Raw genomic sequence first — 22,568 nt, 5'->3', positions numbered from 1 at the left:
TGTTTTCAGATTTCACACTGCAACTAATCCTTTAAGAAACTATTTGTAAAGTTTGGTGCAATATCAAAGAATATTCACAACTTTCTAAAAAGACTGTTAGCATACTCCTTTCTTTCTAACTACATATCTATGTGAGCTGGATTTTCTGCATGTACTTCAGCTAAAAGAATAGATCACAACAGACAGTGCAGAAGCACATATGAAAACACAGCTGTTTCTATTATTTTTCTTAAATTAGACATTGAAGAGATTTGCAAAAACTTAAAACGATACCATTGTTCTCACTAAATTTATCTTTGGAAAATATAGTTATTTTTCATAAAAAATTATTTTTACATGTAATGATGAGTTTATTATTGTCATTTTAAGTGAATAAATACAAATTTTAGAAATGTCTCAGTTTTACTTGCTAACAGGTAGATATTGATGCGTATAACACAAAGACAGAAAGCTCTTTAGGGTCCATATCTATCTATATCTATATCCATATCATCTATATCGATATCATCTATATCTATATCTATCTATACACACACACACACACACACACACACACACATATATATATATATTATATATATATATATATATATATATATATATATATATATATAATGCAAATTAGGCCAGGACACCATAACGGTCACGGCCAGCTCAGGAGGAGGGGCCTGGCTCGGGCTCAGAGTCTGAGAGAACAACAGACAGGGTGGTCTGCACCTGGGCCTGGAACAACACACAGGGGGGCTGGCCCCCATCCACAGCCCTGCGGCCATGGCACTGGGCTGTGGGGATGGAGCAGCAGAGACACAAACCTGAATGGGGGCTGGCCCCCAGCCTCAGCCCCACAGCAGTGGCTGCTGGCCGGGTTTGATTCTGATCAAGGGCATGTACCTAGGTTGCAGGCTCCTCCTTGGCTGAGGCCCAGGTCAGAGCTCATGCAGGAGGCAACCAGTTGAAGTGTGCCTCTCACATTGATGTTTCTCTCTATCTTTCTCTCTCTTTTCCATGCTCTCTAAAATCAATGGGAAAATATCCTCATGTGAGGATTAAAAAAAAAGAAAAGAAAAGAAATATCATATCATATGAAAGAGACATCTTCAAAATGCTAAAGAAAGTTGTCATTATTTCGTGGTGAAGGGACTGGAGTCCGTGTTGATGAAAACATCTTGACTGCTGCGGTGGCCAGCAGTGGCAGCAGCAGTGGGGTGATAGGGATGGCACCTTCCCCTGATCAACCTAGTTGCCTCCCGCAGAGGGAGGCCAGATTGTGGCTTAGGCCCGCTCATAGGGAGCAGGCCTAAACCATCAGTAGGACATCCCCTGAAGGCTCCCGGACTGTAGGAGGGGGCAGGCTGGGCTGAGGGCCCTTCTCCCAGTGCACAAATTTCATGCACCAGGCTCTAGTTCTTTAATAATGTAAAGGGGTCCTGAGACCAAAAAGTTTGAGAAATCTGAGCTGGGTCCCTGTCATTGTCATATAACTCAGTCTTGAGCAATGGGACCTAAGAAAAGTCTGGATGGGTGAAGATGATCGTCTGAGAAAGTGTTTCTCCTTCAGAAAGATGTTCCTATGTATGGGTGTGACTGTGCGAAGATATGCTTCTGCAACCATGTGAAGACAAGGTGGAGTGTTAAAGCCAAAAGCCTGCTAATTCAGGTCCCACCCAATACCAAAGCCCAAGTGTTGACTATTACACTTGATTCCTATTAACTTTAAGCATGGCAGGTAAAGCTCTTCCAGTAAGTGACATGAGGTAACCTCTGAAAATGGCTCACTATTCACTCAACCCAGAAAACCCCACAAAATCATGCAAATTAAGAAGTTCAAATCACGTTCACTTTAAGATGGCCTGTGAAGCTGCCCAGGCCATCAGGGGTATGCGTATCCAAAAAGCCACTGGGTATTCAAAAGATGTCACTTTACAGCAGCAATGTGTGCCATTCTGTCATTACAATGGTGGGGTGGTAGGTGTGCTAAGGCCAAATGGGGAGGCCGGGCTCAGAGTCAGTGGCCCAAAAGAGTGCTGTGTTTTTGTGCTGCACATGCTTAACAATGCAGAGAGCGATGCTGAACTTAAGAGTAGAGTCTCTGGTCATTGAGCTCCTCCAGGTGAACAAAGCTTCCAAGATGCGGCTCAGAACTTACAGCTCGTGGGCGGATTACCCGCATGGGCTCTCCCTGCCACACTGAGAGGATCCTTCCTGAGACAGAGCAGGTGGTTCTTAAATCAGAAGAGGAGATTGCACAGAAGAAAAAGGTATCCCAGAAGAAACCGAGGAAACAAAACTTACCCTGAGAGTAAATTCAGCATAAAGCAAATGCTAATGAAAGCAAGAAAAAACAAAAACAAACAAACAAAAAAAAAAAACACAGGTAAAAACCCAAAGAAGCTGAAAAGTCATGAGAGTTTGCATATATTGTCTCTTGAAAGCCAGCATTGTGATGGCCTGTGAAAATGGTAATAGAGAAAGTAAGAGCCAGATCATCAGCCCCAGGGGATTGGCCTAAATTTTAGGAAAATTTGGAAGGAATTTTGGGGGACTTGAAAAGTGTCTTCTTCCCCAGCCTTTCTTCCCACTCCCTTCTACAACCAATTCATACTCATCTCAATATGTGAACTTATTGGGAAATAAGGTCTTTGCAGATATAATTGACTAACATAAAATGAGGTCATACTGAATTAGGGTAGGCCCTTAGTCTAGTGATTTATCTATGATAATAAAAGTGTAATATGCTAACTAGCCCATACAGCCAAAAGACCTTCTGGATGTCCTTCTGGATGAAGCTGCGACAGTGAGGGCCAAGGCACAGGTAGTTAGGGACAATCAGGCAGGCAGAAGAGCAGTTAGGAGCAATCAGGCAGTCAAAGATGGTTAGGGGTGATCAGGCAGGCAGAGGTGGGTAAGGCTAATCAGGCAGGCAGGTGAGCAGTGAGGGGCATGAGGCAGGCAGGAAGAAGCAGTTAAGGGTGATCAGGCAGGCAGGCAGAGTGGTTAGGGGTGATTAGGCAGGCACACAGGCCAGTGGTTAGGAGCCAGTGGTCCCAGATTGCAAGAGGGATGTCCGACAGCCAGTTTAGGTCTAATCCCACAAGGGATCTTCTCGGGATTGGGCCTAAAAGGGTAGTCATATATCCCTTGAGGGGTCCCAAATTGCAAGAGGGTGCAGGCTGGGCTGAAGGACGCCCCTCCCTCCCGGCCCCAGTGCATGAATTTTGTGTACCTTATAAGTATCTTATAAGAGAGAAGGACACAGAGACAGACTTAGAGGCTGTGGCTACAAGCTAAGAAATGCCAGGATTTCAGGGAACCACCAGAAGCTAAGCAGAGGCCAGGAAGGGGCTTAATCCCCAATAAGGGGCATGCAGGAGGCATTCGATTAATGACTTTCTCATCACTAATGTTTCTATCTCCCTCTCCCCTCTCTTCTTCTCTGAAATCAATAAAAATATATTTTAAAAAAAGCAGACATTGCCAATTTCCAGTCTTCAGGAGCCAGACAGTAACATAAGGGAGTCAAACAGATGGGGTAATAAAATGGCGAGGGGCGGGGCTGCGGTGAACTTGAGTGCTCCTGGGTCCTTACAGGAAGGAACCACTGGTCTGTATGCCAGTTGTTGCCAATAGTACCGTGGGCCTAGGGTACCAAATTTTCAGATGAGTCAAAGAAAGCCAGAACTTTCAAGTGAAGTCTTTCAAATTTTAAACATTTTTGTAATTGAATTAAATTTAAAAATTAACACTGCCAGACAAAAAAACAAAACAAACAAACGAACAAACAAAAAAAACTTCTATTGACTCAACATGATCCCTCAACTTACCAGTTTGTAGTCTTTGCTTTAAGGCCTTGGATTGGATTCAACATTTACTAAAATTCATGAATATGCAGCTTAATGAAATCTCCAAGCTTTTGAACATCCTTTGCTTGCTCATTTCTATAAGTAAAAATAGTTTTAGCAGGTGTCCTGAGAACACAAGATATTATCTCTGTGCTGTGGTTTTGGAACCAAAAGGAAACACGTTTCCATTACTTGAAAGCCCTCGAGCACAACTTAGATTTAGGACTTAGGTCTCCTGATTCTTTACCCAGCATTCCTTCCATGTCTCCTCCACCACGCATACCAATGAGAAGGTCCCAGGCAAAAGCCATTTGCTTTATTTCCATATGCATGTGAATTTTGGTACTGGAAGCAGCCCAAAGGTATAGATATTATCTTAAGAGAAATCATAGGTTGTGTTTGAACTTGTTATGTATCAGAAAAAAAGAAAATGATTGAGAAATTTGGTGTTGGTTCAAGTTATCCTATAATTATAGAATGTGGTTGAAATTGCAAGGACCAAAATATCTTAAGTATAAAAGGTCATATGAACTAGTAACTGGAATGCTACCAGGAAATGATTCCAGAGGGAATTATGTATAGTTATTTTTACTCACACATGACAATCTCCATCTGTAATAGTTTACTTTATGTCCCAACTTGACTGGGCTAGGGATGCCCAGATAACCCACAAAACATTATTTCTGGGTGTATCCGGTGAGAGTGTTTCTGGAAGAGATCATTATTTGAATCAGGAGGTGAGTCAAGAAGATTGCCCTCACCAGTGCAGGTGGGCATCATCCGATCAGCTGAGGGCCTCAATAGGACAAAAAGGCTGAGTGAGGATGGACGAATTTGCTCTCTGCCTGAGCTGCACAGCCATCTTTTCCTGCCCTCATACATTGGCGCTCCTGGTTCTTGGGTTTACACCAGGGTCCCCCTGGTTCTCTGGCTTCCAGGTTTGAGCTGTAACCACACATTCAGCTTTCCTCAGCCTCCAGCTTACAGATGGAAGATTGTGGGACTTCGCCTACATAATTGCATAAGCAGTCCCTCATAAATCTCCACTCTCTCTCCAGTTGTAATACAAATAAATAATGCCATAATTAACAAAAAATAATATAAGAATAAACTCTGTTTCTCACACTCACAGCTATAAACTTATTTTCTCCATACCTGCATATATACATATAGATATGAGTAAATATCTATTTCTTTTTTTATTCATTTGCTTAATAACTGCTGTTTGAGCATTATTATATTTCAGGTAATATGTAAGCAATGAAGGGACAATAGTGAGCAAAATCAATATGGTTTTTTAAAAATATTTTATTGTTTTTTGTTTTGTTTTTTTTTACAGAGAGGAAGGGAGAGAGATAGAGAGCTAGAAACACCGATGAGAGAAAAATTGATCAGCTGCCTCCTGCACACCCCCTGTTAGGAATGTGCCTGCAACCAAGGTACATGCCCTTGGCAGAAATTAAACCTGGGACCTTTCAGTCCGCAAGCCAACGCTCTATCCACTGAGCCAAACCAGCTTTGGCCAATATGGTTCTTTTTCTCTCAAAGTGTAGAGGAGGAAACCGACAAATTAGCAGGAAGTATGAGCCCTAAATACTCAACCCCTAAAGATGAATTAGTACCTGTGTACCCTTACCTTCCAAACATTTGACCAAGTGTTCCCTTGTTCACCTTTTCACCATTTGTTACTCTGTGGAAGCATTAGCAGTGTGCATCTTAATCCCCTGCTTAGAAAGGTAAGCCTGAATTTGAGAAGACATGAAGCTAAGAATGGCATCTTTAAAATTTACATTAGCATAACCGGAAAAGAACTGAAAAGACATGGTTCTTATCTTGTCTCTTCCACTTAGAGCTGTGTGGACTCTGCAACTCACTTGTCTCTCTGAACCTCAGCTCCTTTTCTTAAGTGAGAGTTTCAGCCTATCTGTCAGGACTGTTAGGATGAGGTAATGTATGCGACAGACCTGGAGATGCCTCTATGAACGACTGGCTTTATTGTTATGACTTCTGTGCTTTAAAACATGTTAAAAGTGTATTTTAACATTTATTACAAAAGTGTATTTTGTATACAAAGACTGAATTCTCATGTAAGCTATAATTATTACTCATGTAAGTAATAATAATGCATCAATATCAGTTTTTCTATTATAACAAATGTACTGATTTGGACATGAGAGATTTTAATAGTAAGGAAAATTATGTAGGAAGTCAGGAGGAGAGAAGGGGAATACGGGAACTCTCTGTACCCCCCTCTCTCTCTCTCTCTCTTTTTTAAATTACTTAGTGATTGATTTTTGAGAGAGAGAGAGAGAAACATCGATTTGTTGCTCCACTTATTTATGCATTCACTGGTTGATTCGTGTATGTTCCCCTGACCTGGGCAATGTTGGTCCATTGGGACAATGTTCTAACCAACTGAGTTACCTGTTCAGGTCCTCTTTGTACTTTTGATCAACATTTCTGTAAACCTAAAACTGCCCTTAAAAAAAGTCCATTAATTTAAGAAAATAAAAAATTTTCTTTAGTATTAATAATTTGTTAAATTTATAATCTGCCCTCAAAGGGTAGATTTTGTTAAAGAAATTGAACTTGTTTACCTTGTCAACCTGCTAAGAGAAGCCTTTATTCAGAGAGAACAGAAGTAAGCTTTGGTCAGCCTCTCTGAATAATCATAAATCACACATCAGTGGGGTTAAGTGTGATATCCTGTACTTACCAATGGAAGGTTCTATGACCTGACATGGAAATATATCAGGTATAAGCTTCCTCCAATGTCAGAACTTCACCTACCCTACAAGAATGGCCAATATTTCAATATTTGAGAACCTGTTTTCCTGTTGCCTAAAATCCTGTTCCTAACTTTAAAATGTGCATGGTGCCATTTAAAACAAAGCTGTTTTATCCCCTTTATTTTCAACTCACTCTGAGAGTAGTTTGAGAAGCCTTGCTTATAATACAGGTTAGGGTGGTAGAAAGGGAAGGTTTTTAATATTTCTCACTTGCTTGCAAAATTTCTTGCTTTTGTTTTTTGTTGTTGCTAACTATATATATATATATAAAACCCTAATTTGCAAATAGACCAAACAGTGGAAAACTGAACAACTGAATAATCAGTCACTATGATGTGAGCTGACCATAAGAGGATTCACATAGAACATGGTGGGCATCAACTATGGTGGGATGGTGGAGCAGTTGAGTGGGGCACCAGACCAAGGCAGGGTGCCAGTTGCTATCATGGGGATGAGCCTCTGGTGGTTAGTGAAAATTCTTTGCTCCCATGTTGCAGCTCCACTGCATGTAGGTACCTGGTGCCAGTCCCAATCGCTCAGTGCTGTCAGTGGGTGCAAGTGGTGGCTGCAGACCCTGATTGCCCCTGAAGGCTTTTCCACCTTTCCCTGCTCCTGAAGGGTGATCGGGGCAGCAGCTGCCGCTCGTACCCACTGATGCCCTGCTTGCACCTGCTGCTGGCACTGGCCCCAGTGGCTTCGTGCTGTCAGTGGGTGCTCAAAAGGGGTCTAGTGCCATCAACGTGTGGGACTGGTGGTGGCAGGGGCTGCTGGCAGACAGGGATCAGGGGCCACAGTGGGAGGGGCTGGGCAAGGGTGTGGAGAATGGGCCAAGACCCACCCCTGTGCCCACTGCAGCCTCAAGGCCCACAGTTTCTTTCAAGGTGCATGAATTCATGCACTGGACCCCTAGCATTTTTAATAATATTTTTTCAATGCTTTCAATTGCTGAGATGAGTTAATAAAAATGAGATTAGTGTGTAGAGCCAAGCCTCAGTTGTCTGTAATTAACTTCCTTCTCAATCCAAGTAGAGATAAAGTAAAGATTAAACTATTGTTTCAGAATAGGGAGTTAAAGAAAGCTTGGGTCAACAGAAGAGGCAGAAAGGTAAAATCTGAGACTCCCTGGGAAATCCTCAGAAAAAGGCCCCTTTAACTGGATAAACTTTCCAATGTAGAGAAAGATCTAGAAAAGACCTCTCTTTCTTTCCCTACATCTTGAATGACCCCTTATTAATATCACTTCCCTCCTGCCATCCACCCTCCCACTCCTCATACACTCATTCACCAGGGCTGCTGTTCAGAGCAAAGTTCAGTGGACAGCTATCTCTCTGTGTATTTATTTGAAATAAATATTTTGTCTATCAAACTTATTGGATGGCAAGATGAGGGACTCTAGATAACCAACCCATAACCCAAAAGCATGCTGCCCAGTCCATTTCTGAGACATATTTCTTGTTCTTCTTTTCTCTTATAGAGTCTATTCTCATTATTTGCAATAGTTATCCTCTATAATGTCATCGTGAACATTGAGTTAATGGATCTAAACCACTGCTCTTAGGGGAAATACAGGGTTAGGCTCCTAACATAATGGAAATCCAGGGTACTTTCAATTATTCCTATTCTCCCTTCTTCCTCATTAGCAGCATTTCAATATACTCAAGTTTTTAATATGTTAAAGACAATAACTTCTACCTCCTGCTACTGTCCAATTACTGCCTTATCTCTCTGCCTTATCTTAAAGTTCTTTCAAGAGAATGTTATGTTTCCATGTTGAAAGAGTCACTGTCTACTCTCTCCCCTTTCTTGTCTTCTACCTCTTGCCCACACCCACCTTCTTGCTTTTTCACCCCCATCACTGTACTGAAGCCGCTTTTGCCAAAGTTGGTAGTGGCCTTCATTTTGTCAAGTCCATATCCTGGTGTCCTTTGACCTCAGTGAGGCACTCAGCACTGTAACCCCTCCCACTTTGAAGCTCTCATTTCCAGAACTTCCAGGACACTACCCTTGCCATGGCCTACTCCTCTTGGGGTGGTTAGCCTCACTCTCCCTTTTTCTGGCTGTCCTTTCTTCCTCTCTCTGACATTAGATCATGGACTATTTTTTCTACCCACTCTCCCTGGTTTTGAGTAGACCACTTTGGGCTGATGATTTCCAGATCTGTCTTCATCCCAGATCTCGCTCTTACTCTCCAGACTCATATCTAACCGCCAGCTGTGTATTACCACTCGAAGTTTCCATGGTCCTGCAATGTGTTTAAATCTCTGTGTCTCAAGTTAAGCTCACCAATTGCCATTCCAACTCTTGGTTCCTATATTCCTGACTTAGAAATGGTACCACCATTCACCTAAATAAAAAACTTAGAAGTTAGGTTTTCCTCCTTTTCCCTGATTCCCACCACACAACCTGCAGTTCCATTGCCCTAATATCCTTAATCTATGTCCCTGACATCCCCCCTGACAGTACCCTGGCTCATCATTCATTACCTTCTTTCAGAAATATTTTGATAGCCTTCCAGTTTGTCTTTTGACTTTCCTCTTGACCCTCTTTGACTGTTCCCCTGAGAGTGATCTTTCTCAAGTTCAAATCTTACTGCAAAATTGTCCTGCTTATAGTTTTTCAACATCCTCTCCCTGTCCTTAAGCTAAAATTCAAACTCCTTATAATGTGTCTTGTCACTGTTTGCTCTAAATGACACTTAAATCTTCAGCCAAATCTCTCCTCCCACCTCCTTCCAGGCCTGGCCCCACATATCATGCTCATGTTGACCCTTTGTAGTTCCTAAAAGCACTGTTTGCCCTTGACTCGAGCCTTCAAACGATCTGGTCCCCTCTAAAGATCTCCACGTTTCCATCCATTCATCTGGAAACATCCGCTCATCCAGCTTAGATGTCACTTTCTCTAGGAGGCCCTCCCTCATGACCCCTCCTCCAGACCTAGGTTTAGGTCCTTCCTGTGTATATCTTTACCCCATTACTCCTCCAACTGTAGCATGTATATTGTTGTCTTATAATAAAAATCCACCAGGTTTCTTTCCACCAATAGACTGGGCATTCCTTGAGGATAGAAAGCAGATCTTGTTTATATATAGGTTCCCAGTTCCTACAAAAGTGCCTGGTACACAGTAAGCCTCAATAAATATTAGCTGAGTGAATAGTGACTATATCTAGCTCCTATTTTGGACAATTTTCTTTTGCAGCTCCTTAAAAGAAATGGAATAAAACCATCAAAGGATATTGAAAATTACTGTCAGATCTTGTAAGTGGGTGGTTTCCTTCACCTATCGTCACTTCTTTTGCCAGGATAAAATCAATCCTGATAACATTAATAGCTAATTTGCAGAGCACTTGACAGTGTGCCTGGCACTTAGTCTGCCCTTTGCATTTAATGCTCATAACAACCTTACAGGTAGGTGTTTTCCTTGTCCCCACATTACAGACGAGGACACTGAAGAACAGAGTAATTTTCCCACAACCACAAGTCTAGTAAGTGGTATAATACATAGTATTTTTCATAATTCAGCCAAAACTAAACAGGGAGAAAACAATGTTTATTCTTGGGAGGGTTCAAGAACCTGGAATGATCCATAAATTCAGAAGATGACCATTGGCTGTATTTGGACTGTGATTAAAATAATGAAGAACCTGTATTTCTGGGCCTTTTTAGATGTCTCAGTGATTCCGATTCCTTCTCTCTTGTCCTGGGTGAATACTTACAATGAAGGAGCCGAGTTCCAGGGGCTGTGAATGCAGTAGTGTTAGGAGCACGATGAGATGTTCTGAACAGGCAGGTGTAAACATCCCCAAAGGCCAGCTGGCTGAGAAATCCTGCTGCCACTGCTCTTCTGCACCAGCCTTTGCTAATTTACTTTCCATTCACTCAGTCCCTTGTCCTATAGAAATATATTTGGGGATGGGTAAAATGCTCTCTCTCCTCACATCTTCTTTCATGATTCCACTTCCCACCACTTGAGAACTCCTTCTATAATCATAATAGTGAGCTCTGTTCATTTATTCACTGCATGCTAGCCACTGTACCAAACAATTTGTTTATAAGTAATGCATTTAATCCTCATAAGCATCATACTGAAGTAAATAAGATGATCCTATCTTAGAGATGAGGAAACCAAGCCTTAGACAACATCTGTATTATTTTCTCTTATTGCTGGAACAAAGGATCATAAACATAGTGGCTTAAAACAATGCAAATTTACTTGCTTTTCTAGATCTGATGGTTGGAAGTCCAAAATCAGTCTCACTGCTAAAGTCAAGGTGTTGACAGGGCCATTCCTTCTGGAGGCTGCACGGGGAGGGTATTGTTTCCCCTACCTTCTTCAGCATCTAGATGCTGCCACATCCTTGGATCTCTTCCTCACACCAATCCAACCTCGACAGCTGTTATCACTCCTCCTCCTCCTCTCACTCTTCTCTGGCCTTCCTTCCTTACAGGACCATTGTGACTGTATCAGGGCCACTCAGATAATTCAGGATAATTTTTCAACCCGAGATGTTTAACTTAATCATTTCTGCAAAGTCCCTTTTTCTATGTAAGGTAATGTATGTATAGGTTCCAGGGATTAGAGCATGGAGCTCTTTGCAGGGGGCTATTAGTCACCAAGCATAACTGTAACATTCCACTGTTGAGCCTACATTCTTCCAAAGTGACTTCCCTTTAGTGAGCCCTCCAGACTTGCTCACTATTAAATGCTGCTTCTTAGGTGGTAGGGGCCCACCTGTTTCTGCCTCCATCTCTTCTGCAACTAAAGCAGAAATTCTCTGCTCTGGCTATATATTAGAATCACCGGAAGAACTTTACAAACTTACTTGAGCTAGGATCCACCCCAGAGCAAGTAAATCAGAATTTCTGGAGATGGGGCTTGAGCTCTTGACAGGTTAGAGCATGTCTCCAGGTGATTCTAATATGCAGCTGGCTTTGGGAACCACCACACTCAAGGCTCTTTTGAGTGTGGTGGTTCCCAAAGCTATCTGAATCCAAGGAGGAAAAATTAATTATAAAGATAAATGACAAGAAAATAAACTTCAAAGTCATTTATCTCTGGTTTAGCATTCCTATTTTTGCCATGTCCTAGTTGCATGACCTTGGGCAAGATACTTGATATCTCTGATCTCAGTTTGTGTGTTTTGGTTTTTTATTTTTTTCAGATAGTAATATCTCCCAAGGGTTGTGCAATGACTAATTCAGATCATGAATGAAAAGCCTTTAGCTGTGTGCCAATAGGCCCCCAATAGAGGGCAGTGTAGCCTTTTTTGCAACCTACCCCTACCCAGCCTTGAGAATAGGTTTGCTGAGCTTCTCCTAATAGAATTCCACTGGCTCCAATTTTCCAGTTCAGAGATTGAATGTGGCTACTTCTTGGTTGTGTCTGACTTTCACTTCCTCCTCAGTATTTTCTTCCATCTTCAGTTCTGGGGTATTTTTGCATCTTTTGATGGTGCTGAGTCCAGCGGACAGCAAGGGAAGCCTTCTCTGATCTTCCAGTCTGCTTTCATGTCAGAATCATACTGGGGTTTTTGGTTGATGCCAAGCAATCAAGCTGTGCACAGAAAAGAATGATTTTCTGCTCTTGGAAGGAAATTGCTCACAGTATGTGATTGGGGATAAAGAGCTGAGAACTTTTCTTTGGGCTGAGGATATAATGAGAAGTCTAGAACAAAGGTGTAATGGGGAAATAGTCTTAATGGAATGAGTTCCCAGGGATGGAAGGTACAGGCCAAACTGCTTCCTAGTAAGGATTTGCTCAAGTTGATAGTCCTTGGTGCTGCTCTCCCCCTCCTTTATTTCTTCCCATTCTTGAAGGTGTTAGGAAGGGCAAAGAGGCTGAAGATGATTCAGCAATTGGAACCGAGCACAGTTGGCACAGCCGGCTCTGCCCCAACCGCTGAGACGGGTTAATAATGTTAATGGAAAGCATTCCCAGATTGAATGAGGGAGCAGGGCTCTGGCAGGGTGACTTTCCATTAGGTACTGCCAATGCTGATGTCACCGGCGACTTTCATTCTGCTCTTCTCTCTCATTCTGTCAGGTGCAGAATGATGGAATAATCCTAATGAGCTTGTTTTGCCAAAGTTTGTTTCTCATCATCCATTAAGGTAGCATCTTATTTTCAAAAGCCTCTTGTATTACCCAATTTGTCTTTTATGGATTGTTTTCATGTCCCAGCCCATGCTAATGAGTCAGCAAGCACTGAGCAAGCACCTGCTATGGCTGAACTTCATTCTAGATTGTGAGGGGCCATCACCAAGGACACCAGGGCATGGAGCCTGCCATGGCCTCTAGTTGGGAATGTAAGAGTCACATGCACAGCATACTGTCAGGAGGAGGATGTCTGGAAGCTTTTGGAGCTGTGGGAGGACAATGAGGTTTTTGGTGACCTGGGAAGACAGCCTGGAGGGGGTGAGCCCTGAGGAGAATGGGTAAAACTTAAAGAGAAGAAAGACATTCCAGCTGGGGAGGCAACATGAGCTGGGGAAATTGAGAAGAATAACAAGAACAGAGATGTAAACCAGCTGTTCTATGGGGCATCATGGCCCTCAGATATCTAGATAACTTCAACCCAAGCACATGTTCCACACCTTCTTCAAGGTTTCTGTGTCTCCGGAGTGAAGGGTGTTAACTTCCTAGGGTTTCCCCAGGCTCTGGGCTCTGCTCTGGCACGCAACCTGCCTGTCCCACTCTGTTTCTAGGGCCCAGTGAAATGCCCAACAATCAGGGCAGCCTAGTGCTGCCTCCTGGCACCTGTGCGTGTGTGCATGCGCGGTGTCCTTGTGGAGAAGTTCCCAGTTTTCTCACATCCAACAACAGGTTCCCAGAAGCAAAGGAGCTGCTTACAAGCCTTCCTGCCCTCTGCCTCTGCTGTGTGTTCAGTTTATCTCGAATGGCTTCCGGAGCCTCTGTGTGCCGTGGATGGATGGGGAAATGCCCCGCTGACAGCTCTGGCCGCTGACCCGATGGGCCTGTTATCTGGTGAAAAGACTAGACTGAGGGTTTGTAAACTCTCAGTGGCCGCCTGGGTTTTGGAAGCATATAGGTCCTGCTGAATCCATGTCGACCAGGACCTCCTATCTCCCAGCGCAGATCAATGCGCAGGTGAGACCACTACTCGGGCGCATGATGGCAAGGCTGCGGGAGAAGAGCAGGTGCTGAAATGCGGCCTAAGGCAGCGAGTCCTTGGTTTTGTGGCACTTAACAAAGCACCAAGGAAAGCCAAGGTTGAATGTACAGGAGGCACAAAAGCATGGAAAAGGAAAAAAAAAAAAAAAACATTAGAAATTCATCTTTAGAAAACGACTCTACATGAAAAATCCCCTTCAGAAGGGAAGCCTGTAACAATCACATTGCCTATTTAAAATTCTGACCAGTGACTCAGCCAGCTATTTTTAATGGAACTCTATGTACCACCTACTGGGAAGATTCAAATGTGACGAATAAGCCCCATCACTTATATTATAGTGGAGCACATCTCTGAATGCCAAGAATCTATGGGCACTTACTTTTATTCTTTTTTTCTACACTTTCACAGTTAGCTCCCGGACCAGTGGGTCTAAGCGTTTAAGAATTGCTCGGCAGAGAGGAGGCTGCCTGGGCTGGGCCCCAGAATCCTGCATTTTATTAAGACCCCAGGTGATCCTAGAGAAAGAGGTGCAGGGACCATGGTTTGGATGTAGCAGAAGATGACTGGAATTATGGCTATGCACTTGAATTAATAAATATTGTCATTCATGACAGATGGCATCTTACATTCACCCCCTGTCTCTAAGTTGATCCCCTATGAGGTGTGGGGAGGACACGGTCAGCCTTATTTTGTGGTCAAAGAGTCCAAAGCTCAGAGGGCTGTGATTTGTGAGGCACACCCTGTGGTGAGCCAGGGCAGTGATCTTTCTGTTAGGCCTGCTGCCCCTCCGCCAAGCCCCACGTGGCCCACTGTGTGATGGTCCCGTCTCCTTGTCTAGGTACTAAAATATGGGAAGAGAAGGAGAAAATGGTGCTCTGTTCTGTTATTCTAGGTCAGTGGTCGGCAAACTGTGGCTTGCTAGCCACATGAGGCTCTTTGGCCCCTTGAGTGTGGCTCTTCCACAAAATGGGCGCGCACGTACAGTGCGATTGAAACTTTGTGGCCCATGCGCAGAAGTTGGTTTTTGGCTCTCAAAAGAAATTTCAATCGTTGTACTGATGATATTTGGTTCTATTGACTGAGTTTGCCCACCACTGTTCTAGGTAATCTATGGTCAGATAAATCAGTGCTTGAAAAACGTTACATTGTCTGGTTAGTTGTCCCGATGCATTCCTCCAGGGAAGAAAGGTCTAGAGCTTGCTGTTCCTGCATGGAATGGGCAATACCAGATCAAAGTCACCCAAGAACTGCCTTTCCCACCCTCGAGCACACAGGGCTATGCCCTAACTCCAGAACTACCTCCCACCTCCATCCCCCGCGTCTTATTCAGCAAAGAGTCTCCTGGTAGGTGAACACTTTTCTTCAATGAGAACTAGTATAAGAAAAATGTTTGGAAATGGAATATGATTCCCAAGAATGATCACTTGACCAGAAGCTGTCCAGAAATAGAGAAAAAGCACCGGGGGGGAGGGCGCCGGATTGGGGGCTGAGGGCTCTAATTTCAGTTGAGCTGATAAAATTACAGCTGCTCCACTACCGACCAATTCCTGTGCACCAGGTACTGCAGTCCTCACAACAGCTAATCTATTGAGCATCAGCACCTTCTGTGTTACAGAGGGGGTCCTGAGGCTCAAAGACGGTGAGGGCCGTGGCCACCTTGCTAATGAGGACCAGAGACAGGAACCTAACCCAGGCCTGGCAGCTCCCATGCCTGAACCCTGGGGTTGCAACTGCTATAGGGCCTTGATTATGAGATGGAAGTGAGATCATTAACACGGACATAGACACGGGAGTCTTGGCTCATGTCCCAAACCTGGGAGCAACACTTGACTCTTCTCTTCCTCTCACACCCAAATCCAATCCTTCAGAAAATCCTGCTGACTGTATCCCATAACATAACCATAGTACATCCAGTTCTCCTCTTTGTTTTCACCTTGTGCTCTCCATCATTCCCAGCTGGATAATTGCTCTAGCCTCCTGACTGGTCTCTCCTAGTCTCCACCTTTGGACCCCATGGTCTTCTCTCAACATTGTGGCCAGAGTGAATCTGTGAATCAGCTCCTGCTACTCTTTTGCTCTAACGCACTGATACCTCAGGCATACTCCCAACCCCAGGGCCTTTGCACTTACTATACTCACTCCCAAGAACAGCCACCCACATGGCTTTATCTGTGAGAGATATGCTCCAAGACCCCCAGTGGATGCCCCAAACCATGGATAGTACCAAACCCCATGTATACTATCCTTTTTTCTATACATAATACACTTTATGGCTACTCTTTGGCATATTTGAATAGTCAGAAACACTATTCTTTTGTGTTTGGGGCCATTATTAGCAAACATAAAGGTTACTTGAGCACAAGCACTGCAGTGCTGTGACGGCTGATCTGATAACACACTTAGCTACTAAGTGACTAATAGGCAGGGAGCTATAAGGTGTGGAGACCCTGGACAAAGGGATGATTCAGGCCCTGGGTAGGGAAGAGCTGGGTGGCATGAGATTCATCAAGCTAACACGGAACGATGCATACTTTAAAACATATGAGTTGTTTATTTCTGGAATTTTCCACTTCATTTTTTTCAGACTGAGGTTGGTCGAGGGTAACTGGAACTGCAGAAAGGAATACCGTAAGGACTACTCTGCTTCTCAGGGGTCCTTCTTCAATCACCCTATTTAAACTGCACATACTGCCCCCATTTTACTTTTTCCCTATCTGAGATATATATATCTCCTAGGCCATTTTTAAATTGTGATGAAATAAACATATCATCTTAAGTATTTTTAAGTGTACAGTTCAGGGGCATAAGTACATTCAGATTGCTGTACGACCATTACTGCCATCCATCTCCAGAACTCTTTTCATCCTGCAAAACTGAAACTCTGCCCCCATTAAACACTAACTCCCCAGTTCCCACCCCGCCGCCGCCCTGGTAACCACCCTTTAATCTTTTGTCTCTATGAACTGGACTGCTTAGGTATCTCTTACAAGTGGAATCATACAGGATTTGTCCTTTTGTGTCTGGCTTATTTCACCGAGCGTAATGTCCTTAGAGATCATCCATGTTGCAGCATGTGTCAGAACTTTATTCTTTTGAAGGCTGGATGATATTCTGTTGTGTGTAAATGCCACATTAAAACAGAGATTCTATGATAAGTCAAGAAATAGCAATGCCAGCCAACATTCCTGGCCCAGGGATGAAATTGAGGCTTAGAAAGCTAAATTTATTTTTCCCTGGTCATTCAGCTCCCCGTGGCGAAGACAGGATTTGTGTCTCAGCGCCCTGAGATGGCTCAGCAAACTACAGCCTGCGGACCAAATCTGGCCTGTTTCGGTGCAGCCCATGAGCTAATAATAGTTTCTACCATTTTAAAGGGTTGTTTAAGAAAAGAAAAAAAAACAGAACAAAAAAAAATGAAGAAGAAAATGAAACAAAGACCATATGTGGACCTCAAAGCCTAAAATACAGTCCCTTACTAACCACAACTTGCTCGTCAGTTCCCTGCCCTTTATCAGGGAGGGGAAGCTCCCCATAAACAGTTACTATTTCACCTTCCTTGACTCATCCTAACCCTCAGATCTCTGTTTCTAAATATCCCCCGAGAGAGTTGATGCTCGTTTTGATCTTGCTGACAACACCCAAGTGTGAGGCGATGTGGGGACTCCAATCCCTCACTCAGGGTGAGGAGTACAGGCTCCAGTGTGGTGAGTCTCTCTTCTAATTGGCTTTCCGGAGATTTCTGGGCGTCTAACGGCTTAAGGAGAAAGTTGTTTGTAAAATTAGTCTCATGACTTGAGTGTCATATTTTTGCTAAATAGATAAACAGGCAGGCATTTCAATAATGTCCTGCTTCTTTCGGATCATATTTTAGGAATGCCAACTACCCAGCACCTAGATCTTAACATTGAATCCAAGGGAAGGGTCTCTAGGGACACAGTTGTACTTTACTCGAAGCGGGGACAGACAAGGACACATTCTTGGACCTTGATCTAAGAATTGAGTATTCACTAGGGAGCAGATTAGCAGCAGCAAGAAATGACAGCAGACAGCCGAGGGAAGAGGCAGTGTTGCCAGAGAAATAGGCTGACTGACTTCATAGCACACAATCTGAGGCCATGTAGTGCGGGGGTCCCTGGGGTCCTGCACATTTCAGAGACAGCTGGAGGAGTGAATCACAGAATGACTGATGCCTTCCATGAACTGAGGACATAAAGATAAAAGAAGATTTTATGTTTTGTACACTCTGTAATAGAAAGGCAAAGTTAAAAATATATTTGTAGTTCTCAACTGAGCTCCAACTTAAAAAGTGGAACCATTATGAATCAATTATGCATTATTATGCATGCAGACATTTACACTGGGCAACAGAATAAATAATAATAGAATAAATAATAGTATAACAGTAGAATGAAAACAGCTGATGAGGGCATTGAAACAAATAAAGGAACTGGCATCAGTAGATCTCAACAAATTTCAGACATCAAGTAATTTGTTCAAGATCACCAGTTTAGTTTATGGACAAAACCAGTTCTCTTGACTTTAGGTTAGCATTGTTTATTCCCAGAGTAGAGGTCAGCAAGCTCTCACCTGAATGCCAAATCCAGCCTACCACCTGACTTGAGAAGTTTTACTAGAACCCAGACCCACCCATTAGTTCACTATTGCCCCTGTCTGCTTTTGTGCTTTAAGGACACAGTTGAGTCTTTGTGAGAGAGATCATATGTCCTGTAGCTTACAATACTGACTCTTTGGTCCTTTACAGAAAAAGTTTGTCAACTCTTGTCCTAGATCTAGATTTTAGTCCCTACTCCTCTAGTTACTTAAGCTTTCTGAATTTATTTTTATCTATAAAATAGAACCAATGATAGCTCTGATTATAATAATCCATTTGAAAATATATGTAAAATGCTTTTTGTAGCTCCTTGCAAATAACTGAGGCTCAAAGGATGATGTAAGTGACAGAAACCCAATTTTAATCCTTGCAAAGAAGGGACTTCAATGGTTTATGCAGCAAGGTGAATGGGGTTCATAGCATCAATGAAGGAAATGGGGCATCTGGGCATCAGGGTCCAGAACTGGAAGTAGAGGTCACTAGGACTCACTCACTTCCTAATTCCCTTTCTCTGTTTCTCTGCCATTCTCCCTCTCTGCCTGGCTTCGTTTTGCAGACACCTCATCTCATAGCAGAGAAGATGGCTACAGAAGCTCAAATTAATATCCTCCCTTTGGTTAAGCTTTAAAATATCAACTCCTTAGCTATTCTTTGACTGGTCCAGTTAGGGTACTCTCATGGATCTACCCTTTAGCCTAGGGGTGTCGAACTCAATCAGAGAAGGGGCCAAAATCTAAAATCCAGCCTAAATTGCGGGCCGAATGGTTTACTGAACAGTCATAAACTGTCATTGTGATGGAAACGCAGCGGAGTGCAGTGATGACAGCGCGGTGCGGGCCACATTGCAAGGCCTGGCGGGACGGATTTGGCCCGCGGGCCTTGTGTTTGACACATGTGCTTTAGCCAATCTCTGATGACTAGAGTCCCCCACATTATAGAGCTTTGTCATGAAGCAGCATTCCAGACATGGACTACATTTCCCAGCCCCACCTGCTTCTAGATGAGACCATGTAAATTGTTTTTATCAGAGCAATGTCAGCACAAGGGACATGTGTTACTCCTGAGCCCTGGAGGTTATGAGACAGATGAGCTTTTCTCATTCCTTGGTCTCCATCTATCAATAGATATTAATGCCCAGAATGTCCTGGAAACATGTGTTAAGAAACCACTGACAGCTGATCCCTGAATGACTTTGTGGAGCAAGACCACCTCCCTCCCCAATTTGATCTTGACTGCTTTGGACTATTTATGTGAGCCAGAGATAAACTTCTATTGTGTTTGAACCATTATACATACCAGGGCTGATTAGTCATAGCAGTTGGCCTACCCTAACTAAAGCAAGTGCTATGATTGGACTGTCCTGGCCTTATATCTATTCTTGTGACAGGGGAATGGAAGATGAGCTGAGTCTGTTACCAGAAAAAAGGGGAGAGAAAAACATGTAGGGAAATGAAATAAATGAACAAGAGAATAACTAGTATAATCTAGAATGATTAATGATAATTTATCTTGTGGTTTGCTTCCATTAATAAAAATGCTCATAATGTTCCATTATTTTAAGTATGGGTTTAACTTGAGCCTATAATCTGCCATCAATGTGTTCACCAATGAGGAAGGTCCTCTGAGCTTTGGTGCCCAGAGTTTTTATTGGGGTTTCATTCTGTAGGCATGACTGCTTGAATCATTAGCTACATAATTACATCAACTTTCAGCCTTCCTCTTCTCAATTATCTCATCTTTTAGTTTAAACTCAGGTGTGACCTAAGAGGCTCATAAATAACAAAGACATTCCTATTACTTAGAAAATTTCAAGGACTTAGAGTCTTCCTCCCAGGGACAAAGGCCAATCAAATTCTTTATTATACAATACTATAGAGCAGAGGTCAGCACTAATTAGTCAACAGAGCCAAATATCAACAGTACAACAATTGAAATTTCTTTTGAGAGCCAAATTTTTAAAACTTAAACTTCTTCTAATGCCATTTCTTCAAAATAGACTTGCCCAGGATGTGGTATTTTTGTGGAAGAGCCACACTCAAGGAGCCAAAGAGCTGCATGTGGCTGGTGAGCCACAGTTTGCTGGCCATGGCATTATAGGCCTTATGCAAGAATGGGCCTTCCTTCCCCTGGCTGCTGGCACTGTCTTCACTCCTGCTGGAGCCACCTTTCTACCTTCACAAGCTGCCTAGATGCCCAGGCTGGGGTGGTGCAAATGTTTGGGTTGTCACCATGGTGACAACACAAGTGTCCAGCCACCAGCTGCTTGTCACCTGCATATGCAAATTAACCTACCCTCTTTGTTGGGTTAATTTGCATACTCCTGATTGGCTGGTGGGCATCACAAAGGTATGGTCAATTTGCATCTTTCTCTTTTATTAGTATAGATGAGTTATCTATGCAAGGTTTTGTTTTGTTTTGTTTTGGTAATTAGAGTTGGGTAACTTAGAGTCTGTTTGCTTTACATTTAATCAAGTAAATGAATACCAAGTAATGAAACTAGTGGTCATAATGAGGACATTACTGTGGGAAGCTGTCAATGGATAAAACACATTGTTTTCTACCAGAGAATGGGGTATTCTAGTGAAACTAGGGCTGATTCTCCTGTATCTTTCCTTTATGTGAACCTGAAGTAGCCTTCCATCTAAGCAGGAACACCAGCTGGGCACTTAGATTTTCATAAGGGAATGTGTATTCTATCCTACACCCATCTGGTTTCCAAAGTATGTGCATCTGTGTGTATATCTTTAGATGTACCTATATGTGTGTGTGTACAAGAGGCCCGCTGCATGAAGAAAATCGTGCAATAGGCCTTCCTTCCCTTGGCTTCCAGCACCAGTTTTCCTCCAGCGCCCTGGACCCAGGCCTTCACTCTGGCCAGAGTCTGCCATCTTCATCTTTGCTGCACTGGAGTGCTGCTCCTGTAGATCCCTTCATTCCCCCTACCCTGCCCTCCCTCTCATAGCAGGCATCCTGCCCCGCCCAGCCACTCCACACCTGGAGCTGCTGGGTGGCCACCAACTTTGTCCTTCTAATTTGCATATTCCCTCCTGATTGGCTGGTAGGCATAGCAGAGTGATGGTCAATTTGCATGGTTCTCTTTTATTAGTGTGTATATATAATACATATAATCCAGGAATATGCTACTACTAATAATCAATAGATAACATTAGTAAGTGCTTACCATGTGTCAGGTATTGTATTAAGAGATTCATGTACCTAATTTAATCCTCACTCCAAACATACAAATTAATAAACATCTTCATTTTATGCCTAATTAACCTAAGGACAGGCAGCTCAGAAGTGATGGAGCCCACCTTCAAATCCAGATATCTGACTCCCTTAACTACTGCATGTGTAAGCATTCCTGCAAAGAGCTCAGTTGAATAGAAATGAGATTCAGGAGAGAGAATTGAAGAATGTGATATCTATTTACTCCTCTATATATTCTAAGTGCTCCTCTTGGATAGCAGGTTTCATTTTGCATCATGCACCTCAAAACTTACCTTCACTTAACTATGTTTTAATGTTGCTGCCTGACTTTTATAATTCTGGGTACAAGAAATAGTCTACAGTTCTCCTCTGAATTCTTGAAACAGGGGTTATTTGTGCCCAATATATTGTCCCCTGTGGAAACTCTATTGTTTAACACAGGTAAAAATACGCTATCTCTTAAAAATCTGCTTCTCATGATGGTTTGTATCTGCTGCCCAAAAGTTTAAATGTAATATTATGTTCTAGGAGAGCAATTATTATGATTCCTTCTGGTGGTTAGAACATTTGCTTTCTTTTCCACCTTAATCCAACTTTGTCTGTTTTCATTCTCATTTTATTGAAATCCGGTTTTTGGTATGTTACATAAACCCTCAAGTTCTTTTAGAGTACAGAAAAACAAACATTCTTGATATTTGGTGATTATGATAAATCCCATGTAGGAATGACCAAATTTTATATTAATAAAATATAATTAACATTAAAATATACTGAGTTTAGTGGCTTCTACTGTCAACCCACTGGCCAGAGCTCAGCTGTGCAAACACAGCTATAGCCATGGAGTTTGGGGTAGGTTTCCTGGAGCTATCACCTGAGGAATCCTATTTGTAAGAGCTCCCGGCTGACTTAGAGAGTTACGTTTCTAGAAGTCAGACAGAGGGAGTAGACTGGGGAATATTAGCAGTCTCTATCCCGCCTAACCTTAGTTA

General features: G+C 42.8%; 1 pseudogene; it reads left to right on the top strand.

Annotated features, from left to right (window-relative positions):
- The first annotated feature begins 1,767 nt into the window (after window positions 1-1,767).
- Window positions 1,768-2,331, top strand: LOC118729969 (annotated as a pseudogene).
- The last annotated feature ends 20,237 nt before the right edge of the window (window positions 2,332-22,568 follow it).

This window comes from Pipistrellus kuhlii, unplaced genomic scaffold (assembly GCF_014108245.1).
Source record: "Pipistrellus kuhlii isolate mPipKuh1 unplaced genomic scaffold, mPipKuh1.p scaffold_m20_p_3, whole genome shotgun sequence".
NCBI classification, from domain to species: domain Eukaryota; kingdom Metazoa; phylum Chordata; class Mammalia; order Chiroptera; family Vespertilionidae; genus Pipistrellus; species Pipistrellus kuhlii.
This window is presented reverse-complemented; position numbering and strand designations above follow the sequence as displayed.